The following is a 12,200-nucleotide window of genomic DNA, read 5'->3' on the forward strand; positions in this document are numbered from 1 at the left end:
GAAGGCGTGCACCGGGTGCTTGAGGTATTCAGAGACAGCGGACGGTGACCTCAAGTCATCATAGGGCTGTCTGTCCTGGACGAAGCTGCCGAGAATGAAAAGCGCCACGGAGCTCACGTTAATATTTTGAAATTCAACGCCCCGATTTCTAAAATTTATTATATTTTTATTTCCATTTTCTTTTTAAATATGCTTTATGTTTGCATTCGCGTCGTTGATTCAACTTTCGAGGTAAAAACGCGAGTACAAACAAGAACAAAACTAGGAAAAGTTATGTTGAAAAACAGCGCGACTGGGACGAGGACAAATGACGAAGAGACACAAGACAAGCGCTGTCATGTGTCACGTGATTGTGACGAAGAGAAAATCACGTGATTGTCTCTTCGTCTTTTGTCCTCGTCGCAGTCGCGCTGTTTCTCAACATGAACTATTGCCAACTTGCCCAGTTATCTCTCCTTAGAAGAAGTTATATAAAAGTCCCATATTACCTAGTAAATACAAACTAAACATCAACTAATAATTTAAAAGTATATGCAGGAGCGTAGAAAATAACCCCAAGAAACATTCGAGCAATACTCAAGAAAGTCACAGCTTGGCGATTTAAGACAAGATGGTTCATACGTAAAAGGTTTGTAGGAATCGCTGTAAGTGGTCAGGTTTAAAAGTCCCTGTTTCTTTGGTATACTCCGAAAGAACTGCATATGACTAGCATTTATTAATCCGCCGCGATGCGTACCTGTTTAAGCGCCGTGTTTAAGCGCTGATTACACTAATCAGTTTGTTTTGCATGCTGTTTCAAGTCAGTAGGCTTATTTTAGTTATGACGTCTAAAGGCTTTTGGAGTATTCTCACAAGTGGTGAGAGACGCAAGAAAAGTATTCTGAGCATATATGTAAACATTCATATATGCTCCACCTTTTTCATCCCCTCGCTCAGCCTACGCTAGACGGACGGAGGCCCATCCGGAAGACGCTACTTGCCAACACTGGCAATTTTATGCATCAAACAAACGCAAATATCTTAGTTGCATCACGTGGTGCAGAACGTCCCTGTCCCATTTTATTAGCAAAGAGCATAGCTCGGCGAGTTGTTATATATTCATAATGGAACAGTGCGAATTTTACAGGGGCAGAGGAACGAACTGGACAGGACGGGCGCTGTCCCCTTGTCTTCCAGTTTACGAAAACCGCCATGGATCTATAAAAATCTTATGTTGTGCACCAAACCTATTGCCCCGTTCACAAATCCTCCCTATTCTTTCCCAAGCCCTCCCTTTTCGTATCGTGCGGCTTGATTGCAGCAGAGTGATAGGGGAACCTACTTTAGTATGTTGTCTCGAAGAACTTTGAGGCGTTCTACGTAGCCGAGGAGGTCAGCCTTTACTTGTTTTTCCACGTGGACGAGATCCGAGAGCGTGGACACGGTCGTGTAGAAGTCTGTGTTTTTTTGGCCTCCCGAATGGGTCGCAAAGCAGCAGAGCAGCACGACCACGTTCCAAAAGTGCCTGTTGGTAGGATAGAGATCAGCAGATATGGCATTGTGTACAGTCACCGACTGTTAAGAAAAGTGCAAGGTTGTTATGTTCAGTCTTCTTTCTTAGTGATTTCTTCGGTTTTTTTTTTTTTTAAACAATAATGTTTCAATCTGATGAACTGCGGTGCGATAATGATCAATCAATCATTCTTTTTTGTGAGGCTTTGGGGAGAACGAACGGAGCACCGAACTCTCAGCACTGATCACGCCCGGCGTTTCATAACTATTCGTGACTAAGCGGGCAGGAACTGAGGAAAAGGAGGAGGCAAGAACGCGCGGGGGCGTCAGGCAACCGTCAGGACGCCGAGCCATGGTTGGATTAGTGGGTATAGACGCAAAGCTAACCGCCTTTGCCTCCACTGCACTCGTCGAACACGTTTTAGAACGCGGAACGCCGGCGTTCGGCGTTTGACGTTCACGCCCGAACGCGTTCGTCGACTGCAATGGAGACAAAGGCAGCTTCGCGGAGCGCAAGTTCGTCTGCTACATTCGGAGGAGTTGTTGTGACGTCAGAACGCAAAGCTCTGTTTAGCTCGGATTGAAGAATAGTGGGTAGAGCTCAAAGTAAGCTGCCTTGAGATCTACCCACTATCCTTCCATCGGGGCCAATCAGAGCTCGGTGATCTGACGTCACCACAACCCCTGCAAGAGTACCAGACGAACTTCCTCTCCGCATAGCTTGGCGTCTGCCCACTAATCATTCTAACCAGAGCTCTTTGTTCTGGCATCTCCGCGCACTCTCGCCTCTTCCTCTCCCTCTGTATCTGCCCGCAGGGTCATAAGGGCGATAAAAAGGTGCCCTCTTGACCACTCAAAAAAAAATATATATATATATATATATGTATATATATCTGAAACGTCTAAGTGATCGCACGATCATCGCACACTAGTAGGCCCTGTTTAGAATCTTCTTAATCATTATTGGCCGTTGTCATTTGTTGGAAGTGAAGCATGCGATCGAACCCAGTCCCTTGCCGAACGATGACGCAGCGGTCGTTCGCGATCTGAGCTGAGACTAGTTCACATCGAATGCCGACGCATGCCTCATGTCCAATACACTCTCAGAGTACGTTAGCTGTAAGTACACTGCGCGACCCATTTGGCTTAAATCGGACTTCGCCGTGTCTTCGGGTTTTGCTCCGACAGGTGCCACGACATTTCAGCCGCCGGCGCGCGGGGACTAGCTACCTGCGGGGCGGCTGCAGCAACACGAGCGCCAAAGAAACACGCCAGAACCACGAAGAAAACGGAATGGCCGTGGGGGAGGGGGTATGACGTCATAGGTGGGAGGTACCCAGTTGCGCTCCGCGCTTAGAGGTACGAACAAAAGGAGTGACGTTAGGAGCTGCCCGGATGCACTGCTCCATCTGGTAGAGAGTTCTCAACTGGACTTGAGCGCACGACTTTTTCATCCGAGTAGCGATTGTGGAGATCATTATGATCATGATAAAAGCAGCAACAATACGTGAATAAGTGTATTAAAGCTAATGTGTTTTCATGTGTTCAAGTATTTCTAAATATTAGTTTTGTGTCCACTGCGTGCAAACAGCCGGACGATCGAGCTGCACTTTAAACTGAACGGTAAAAGTAACTGTATAATTTAACTGGATAAGTGAAAGGAGATGTTCGTGAATTGTTTATGCACCTTACCACACCATATTGAAAATTTATATAAAAGCATTTATTCGGAGTTATATGAAGTTTTGTTCCCCATGGCGCGAAATAGACCCTACTCCCTCTTGAAATGTAGCTGGGTCCTTCGTTACCGAATACCCACCCCACCGTCGTTATGCGTGTCATCAGGTATACTTCTGACGGGAAGAGACCCTACTCTCTCTGAAAATATGACTGGGTCCTTACTTCGTTACCGAATAAAGTAACGAGGTACAAGTAACCTGTTCCGAACAAATCTTATCCTGCGCTTTTATAAAGACGCCCCTAATTTCGAAGCTGTACTTTTTTTCTCGTTCTTCCGTAGCAGAAATATCATATTGCCAAGAGATGAAGAAAATTAACCGTACAACAAGTCGACAGGTATTCGAGACTTAACTAAAACAACATAACTCCAGAAGTGTCGAGCGCTGTCGGGTTCAGCAACCTTCCTCCTCTGCATATGCTTCTTTCAGCTGCCTTCAGGTGTGCAGCTGCTTTCAGCTGCACACCTGACGTGAATCTCCAAGGCTATAAGCCTTTGTCTTGTCATATTATGCGCCGCAAGTGTGCACTTTAGGAGACTGTAAACACCAAACAATCCAGGCAGGGATCTCCGCCTCCGAAAGCTGTCATTAAGCCGGGGTCACACTCCTTATACAACATACAAACGACACTCCTCAAACAGATTCGAACACGAGTCCCCTCTAGATCCTTGCTTCGAATGCCGCATTCCAATGAGTTCAAGGAGAAACTTACGCACGCGGCATTCGAACCACGGATATCGCGGTGACTCCTGTTGGCAGAATGTCTTTTGTCTATGATGTAGCAGGAGCAGTGTGAACCCGGTGGCAATCAGTTCGTCGAATGACGTTTCATGGACAAATCGTTTCGTCGACACTGCGATGTTTCATCGACAGATCGTTTCGTGGAAACGAGCACCCGCTCGTTTCATCGACAGATGTTGCGACGTTTCGCCGACAGCTCGCTCTGCCAGCTCCTGGCTCCGCCAGCGGCGCGCAGCCTTGTGTCGGATGGATGGATGGATGAAAGATGGCCGACTGGGCCAAGTATGGCGTACCAGTGCGCAGCCATCTTGCCTCACCAACTTAAACTATCGCAAATTTTTTTTCGCTTATCCTTTTTTTTTTTTTTGGGGGGGGGGGGGGGGGGGGGAGGGAGGGGGGAGGGGGCTCGCCGATTGCACTGATTTCGGAACTTACGATTTGAATGGTTTCGCTCGTGTCTTTGCCCGAACGTTTGGGGAAGCGTTGTCAAAGCCGGGAAATTTTGTTATCGACTAGTGTCCTTTCTCAAATTAGATTTTTAAAACAATATGCGCTGCTCTTGAGGGCTACGCTTTCGGCAGCATACGTGATCGAGGTGTCTGTACGTCATCGAATGCAACCCTTCGCGGGCTGGCCGCCGGCACTCCGACTGTTTTGAAAAAGTAGCAGGATCGTTTCCAGAGCAAGCGTATGTTTCCGCGCGTCGCGTCTATTGGCAGAATCCTCAAGAGCCACCTGAACAGAGCATAGATAGTCCACACGTCAAAACACTGAAGCTCTTAAAAACATTAAAAAGAAAATAAACTAGGCCTTCTTGCGATGCACACAGCCTTTCTACCCTTGAAAATTGCATAAAATCGGTTTTCAAGCTAATTGGCATCTGGTCTTAGCCGCTAGCCATAAACTTTGAAGGAGACTGAGCATTTTCCTACGCGTGGTTTACTTTTACGGTGATAAAACACGTTTTTTTTTCTCCTGCGAACACTAGGTATTCAACGTACTGTACTTACCATACCGCATACGATTTTTAGTCTTTAGCATATTTAGCTTCTGGATAACGAATAACACAATAGTTCTGCATGTGTTATTCCTGTACTGAAATTTTGCATGCAGATAAACCTAGGGTGCCTCAATGTCCTTCTGTTTAGGGTGATGCCATCGTTTGTAGTACCCGATGCCGACAGCACGCGCTCACGGGTAAAATACAAAGAAATCGCAGGAAACAAAATGTCGCCGTAGCACAGTCAGCGCCACGAGCGCGTGCAGGGACACGCTCTTTCACGCGCTTCAGAACAAAATATAAAAATAAGCGTTCGAAACAAAATGGCCAGATGTCATCACCCCAAGCAAAGCGCACATGAAGGCACCCTAGATAAACCAATATGTGACCAAAGAACAGTAGATTTGGAAGCCACTCTTTTATGAAAAGAGCTATGAACTTGCCCCAGGTATCTGTCTGCTGGCATCGATAAAAGAACAATTTAATGTCGCGTGTGAGGACCAGTCGGCTGCTGCCGACAGATTTCGTCTAGTGGTACTACCGCCTCCAAGGCCTGGCATGTGGCGGCTGCTCGAGAGAAGCTATATAATGCATTAAGATGCACATTCGATATCAACTATGGTTTACTTTGTGTAATACGACTAAACTTGGTGTACTGTTTTATTTATCTGTTACCAATTCTCGTGTTTATTTATTTATATATTTTTTGCATTGCAATGTATTTTTTTTTTAGGTTTACTCGCGGGCAGCGTGCTCCCGGTCGTGCGAGTGTTATTGGTTTTCGTGCTTTTGTTATTTATTTTTATTTGACATTGTTTACAGCCTCCTTATTGTGTAATGTCCTTTTTAATCGGCCCTTAAGGATAAATGACGATGAAACGAGTGTGACTCAACAGTTTTTTCGCGTATAAGTCGCAGTAGCCAGTAAAACACTGAATCACTTTTCCTTTTGAATAATTGAGGGTAATGAACATGCTTAATTTCAATTGAAATATTAGGGTTGTAATGTTGCAATAAAAGGCTGCAAGCTGTATTTTTGTTAAAAAATAACCAATATGAAGGAAAAAAAACATTGTTTACGCCCTTTTCGGCAACCCACCATTGGATCGAAGTTTTGCTTTGTGCCTACGCATATTTTTCTCCACAGCTTTTCTTCTTCCAGTAACTTTCGGTTCTATAAACGGGCATCGGAACTTGCAAATATCCGAATAGGCCGCGCGCGAAGTCCTGCGCGCTCTTGCTTTTCCATCTGACACGGATGAGAGCGAGAGGGTAGCGCAGTTGCTCACCTTGGAGAGCAACTGCGCTAGGAATCGTCCTTTTCGTCTGTTACAAGCGCTTGCACCTTAAGTTTCCGGCATCCCTTTCGGAACCGCAAAAAAAGAAAAAAAAGGTTTGTCGACGAAACGTTTTACGGTGGTGCGGTCGACGAAACGACTGTCGACGAAACGTCACTCTGTCGACGAAACGTGTGTCCATGAAACGTGTGTCCATGAAAAGTTGTCCACGAAACGTAATTCCACGAAACGAGTTTCGACGAAATGATAGGGACCCGTGTGAACCCGGGCCGGCTAAAACCGAAGTCGCACTGCACATGCACCATACAAATGACCCGGCGTTCGCTCCAGACATGATGACATGAGTATCTGCATACATGCTCGAGCATATGCGCCAAGCATGTTCGATTCATGTGTTTGATTCGAACATGGACGTGTGCAGACAAGTTTTGTGCGACCACTGTGATAGGACCGTTATACAAGCAAGTAACACGCACTACCCTATTGGAAAAACGTACAAGAAACAAACCTGCTGCTTGTACAGTCCTGGTATGACACCACCATAATTTATTGTTATTATACATGCGGCTAGTTTGGTTTTGCGTTCTCCATAACTGGAGATACCGGCACCGCTATGGCTCCGGGTCTGTCTATACTGGCAGCCGGTTTGCTCGCCGATATGACTCGGTATGGCTGGTATGATTTTGCGTCCGATGACGTAGGCGACCGCTATCTTTCCAACGAAACGCCTATACCACAAGACCACCGGTTTAACTAAACCATACATGCAGAAAGACGACCGCCATCTTCCAACAAAAACGTCCATCGTTTACCACCGGTATCGTTACATACATCATACATGTCGAAAAATAACATAAGCCGCGTTTACATGAATGCGACTTAGTCGCATTGAATCCAGTTGCCGCATTCAATGTGCGGTCATGTAAACGGCATAATGCGCAAAGCGCATCGCATTAAAGTCGCTAGACAGAGGTGGATCGAGATGGCGAGTGCGCATTCATTCAGCCCATGTAAACGAAGATCGCATCGCATTTTGGAACGGGGAGGATTATCGGAAGGCGCTCGCTGCGGGAGCGAGTGAACAGCTGAGAACATGGTGGCGGCCAACCTCGTCGGCGGCGCGGAGAGCGGTCCCGCAATTTTTTTCCCGAGAACAAACGCAAGCTTTTATTGCGATCATAAGTAAGCGGAATTTGGCGGAGCTGCTCGGTGAGGGCGGCCCCGTCCAAACCTTTGCGAAGTACGACTTGCGCGTCCGAAGGGGTCACAAAGGCTTCGGTGCAAGCACGCATGACACCGAGAGCTCCGATCACTGTAGAGCACTGCATGGTTGCGCAGAACGAGCAGCTCCTACCTCGCTGCCGTTCCTGGCTGCGCAAGAGCCTCTCGGACTCGGGGTCTGGTCGCGATCGGCGAGGTCTGGCGCGGCGAAACGTGGAGGCTTCCTCAAAGCGTGCACACACACGTCGCCTCTCGTTCAGAGTGGACCGGCGGCCCGGACTGGAGTCCTAAACGCCTTGGTTTTGATGCTTCTTCCGTCTCCCAACTTCTTCCACAGCACCGAAGACAGCGGGCGCGATCTTTACGTTCACTGAATGCGTCGAAAGGCCTCCACGTGCGATGCACCGGAAAACGTGGTGCGGCTGGTGCCGGAACGGAACTGACGGAACTGCATAACTTCGAGCTTTGAGTCAACGTGCACGGCAACAAACCGATCGTGACACTAAGCCGCGGATACCGCATCGCCGGTCGACAGGGGCAAATGGCCCGTTGCTCGTATCGTGGGCCGTGACTCGTACTCGGCCAACTCGGCGTCTTTTCGTGGCCCCTCGCGTCGTCGCAACCAGCCGCAAACATACCAGCCCGCGACCGTGGCCGATGTCGGAGAAAAGCGAAACCGAAACGTAAAGCTTCCGCCCAGTGGCTTCCGCTGCCGCGCCTTTTCTAACTTCCCGGCCAGTCCCGGTTTACACGCTTCCGGTCGTCGCGGAGATGGCGACGCAGCCAGACGTAGCGGTTTTGGCGCTGGCTCCTGCGTTTTACGGGACAGATGTTTTACGGTCCGTTTCTACTGCGTCTCTGGCTCTCAACTCGACGACGCCTCTCATGGTTCAACCAGGCGTGGTCAGCCGGGGTCAGCACAGCGCGGCCGGCTCAACTCGTCCGTTCGCCGGACCGCAGGCGACTTCCGATTTCGGCCGTTAGGCCTAGGATCCGAAGGACTCTGTTTCCGTGAAGCGGTAAGCGAATCTCGTCCCGTTTTCGTTCTACTTTTAAATTACGTTAGGTGCGCTACAGTGTAAGCATGCGTGCCAAGTGTTCGTGACATTTTTGAACTAGAATAATTGTGCTTCATTGCGGTTTGTCATTTACGAAAAAGTAAATCGAGCAATGAACGAGGAGCCATGCTTGAAAACGATGTATGTACGATGTTAACTTCTACCTGGGCGGCTTAAAAAAAAGTCAAGACTGGTTACGGTTGGATGCGAGGCTGGTCCCAATGCAATGGTAACCACTTAGAGCACCTTTCTGAACAGCATGTAAGCAATATAGCGATCAACGAGACGAGCGACGACGAGAAGCTACGAGTGCCGGCGCCGAGCGACGAAGATTTCTCACTCTCGCTGCTTGCGCCGCTCGGTTCCTGGGCTTCTAGAAAACGTCGCTCATCACCTTGATCGCTCGCACCAATCGCTTTCATAATGTGTGTCTCGTCGCGCAGCTGACTACCGTGTTTATTCAAATATATGTCGACCTTTTTTTTTTCTTTTCTTTTTTTTTTTTTTTTTCGGAAATCGTGACTAAAGAATTTCGACCTACATTCGCGACCAAATTTCGCGACCGTACCGGAGGCATGAAGCTATCGAGTCACCGAGCCGGCGTTGCCGTAGAGCTGCGCCGCTTCTTGTTTCCAAAAGCTTTTGTTAAACAACCGAAAACAACAGCGGTGGCCGATGCCGCTATCGCGCGCACCTCTTGGGGCATTGGATTTCGCCATCGCACCTCTAGCGTTCCCCTTGCTGGGCAATGGGGAAGGAGAGGAACGCGATGCGCCATGCACTTTGTCCTCCATCCTCGCAAACGCGCACAAAAAAAGAAAAAAAAAAAAAAGATGTTACTTTTGTTAGTTGCTTGAGGCGGCTCGGCTCGCGTGTTGCTCATGGCGACACGGCGGCTTTGTTTGCGTCTTTGTAGTTTGTCTTTCGTCGCTTCGCACCTTCTTTCGTTTCTTGTCGTCATTTTACAACGGTGTCAGTGAAGTATTGTGGCGGATTTGCGAGGATGTCTACCAAGCTGTGAAGTGATGTAAATAAAGGTTTCTTTCTTTCGCCCAAAATTTCCCCTGTTCTTAAAAATAAAAAAAAAGTCGACCTATATTTGAATTTTTTTTTTTTATTCTCGGTGGGTCCAACAAATAGAGTTCGACCTATTTTCGAGTAAATACGGTAACTTTAATTTTTATTTTGGGTTACGTCGGACGTAACTCGAATGCTTGACAGTTACGTTGGGCGTAACTTTAATTTTTATTTTGGGTTCCGTCGGACGTAACGTTAGACACTGCGTTACACTTAAGAAAAATAGGGGCTGATGGTTCATCATATAAACCAACCATTTGTGTTTAATTAAAGCGAATCACTGGCCTAAAAAAAATACTGCTGTCCTATAGGAATGTAGCGCTTCAGATAAATTTGTTAATTTTTGCTTTTAGTCTCTGCCCCACCAGATACAACATCTGGCCTAAAGCAGTGTTCCGGATCTCCTTCCAAGACCTCAGGCGGGTCGTCATTCAATCCAGGAGGCGGCGGCGTCTCATGGGCGTGTTGCTGGTGCGTCTTACTGGATGGTGCTACCGAGGGAAAAGTGGTCGTGCTTGGGAAAGGCAAGTATGGCCGCCGTAAGTATAGATATTGTTTCTACCTTTGCTCGAACCCACCTTTAAGAAATGCACAGTTCGCATGTGTGCATCTCTCAATGCTTCTACAGTCGGCTGTTAATATTTGGAGTGCTCCAACTCTGTCAGCGCTAGTTTCTCTAGATTATGCAAATGGGATGCAACACTAAACCACATATGCTCTCGCAACAAACAGTGCTCTGCTGAAGCACGCACTGTGGAATCTACTCTGGCTTTATAATGCAGCACAAAATAGTTGACGCCAAGTATAGCTACTTTTGTGACTCCGTTTTACCAAAAGCTCTGCCGAAATAAACTTGCCACCTTATAGGTAGTGCAAAAGAACCTCGCGTGCCTAACCTGGATAAGGGCATTTTTTTCATAGGTCAATTTTTTCTTAAACCAATACCTTCAGCCTCCTTGAAATGTTAACATCATGTGACACTCAGAAGAACAGTAAACCCCTTAATGTTGGCGAACCTTTAATTTTCGCGGCCTTTAATTTTGCGGAATTCAGTGACTGCGATTATGTCCTCTGTGACCGATTCGAGAAGAAATAGGGGCCACCAAGATAAGGGGGTTTTACTGTCCATCAGAGGAGAGAGGAAGTCACCTTTGTTTGTATGCAAGAGTAAAACCAACAACAACAATCATGGTGCCGACACTTTGTGAGCCTATCTGTGTCTATTGAATGATACAAATTTTGTTTTTGTTCGTTAAAAATTGTTGCCTGTCCATTGTGGGATGTCGTCTTCAACACGAGCAGTGGTTTTCCTCTGAAGCAGGCAGCATGGACGCGTGCCGCAGCACAACATAGTTTATTTGCAGGTGGTACCGCAGTTTGAAGGATGGTTCGCACAATATGGGTGAATCGCAATTCAATGTTCTACCTCGGGCGTAGACAAGATTTGCTCATTCTAAATCATTTTGTCTACAAATCGGGAACTTGCAACGAATGTACCCGCATGGTTGGAAGGGCCAGACAAGCCTTGCGAGCGCTTCGTTTTCTAGCCTCTCAGTCCTGAACCTACTCACGCACCACATGTGTAGATGTTCCGGTACGTGGGAGCACTTATTTGGAAAATGGTGAATGGCAACTGTTGTTATCTTTAAGGTGCACTGCATATTTGCAGTACTTTTCCTCACTTAAAAATATGTCTTACTAAAAATATGTAGTATAGCCGATGACAAAAAGAGAATGGCTGGGCGTCCTCCAGCACATGCTTGTGCTTTTCACCCCGCTTTAGACAGATGTGCTCGCTCCAGGCTCATCAGGCGCTGAAACGTCATCGAAGGTAGCAGACGGGCTGGAGGTCGAACAACGGAGACTTCTCCCTGCCTTTCTGATGGTGTCAGTGAGCATGTACTTCTATACTCTAACTTAGCTTAACCTGCACAGAGCTGAGTAGAATAGGCTTGGCAAGTGCCCTTATTGCATATGCATTTGTACAGCTGAGGCACTTTCTAAATCAAGAACATTGTGTACCTTACCTTCAAAAACACATCATTTTGGGGGTGCAAAAGGTATTCTAAGGCATATTTTTGTTTGTATTGTCCTATTACGCATCGACTCCTTCAACTTAATGCGGAGTCGACCCAGCCTCTTGGAAAATTTAATGCTTGCCAGGTAATTGTTTTTGCATTTAGTTGATATATCAGTATTCAGTTAGGTATCCCAAGTCATTAGTCGTTGAGGTGGAGTCTCTCTGTAAGTCAGTCATGTTTAACAGTCATAGAAATGCTTGTCAAATAATGGCACTGTCGAGGACATGTATTCAGCTCGAACAATCGCTGGGCACAAGCTGGTCGTGTGGTTACAGGCAGCAAACATCCCGGTTGGAACGTCTATTTCGCAATGTAGCTGCAGACTAAATGAGGGCCCCACTCATAAACGTCTATACTTTTAGTCTCTTTAAGCTGGACCACTTTTGAAACTACAAGCCTTTGCAGCAAAAACAGCATGACGCATGATTATAAGCTCGACGTACCATGGCGTCCAACTAGAAGGTCACATGGCTTGCTTTGTGCACTGAATTTGC

The sequence above is a fragment of the Ixodes scapularis genome, unplaced genomic scaffold (assembly GCF_016920785.2).
Source record: "Ixodes scapularis isolate PalLabHiFi unplaced genomic scaffold, ASM1692078v2 PGA_scaffold8__174_contigs__length_109621045, whole genome shotgun sequence".
Taxonomy (NCBI): domain Eukaryota; kingdom Metazoa; phylum Arthropoda; class Arachnida; order Ixodida; family Ixodidae; genus Ixodes; species Ixodes scapularis.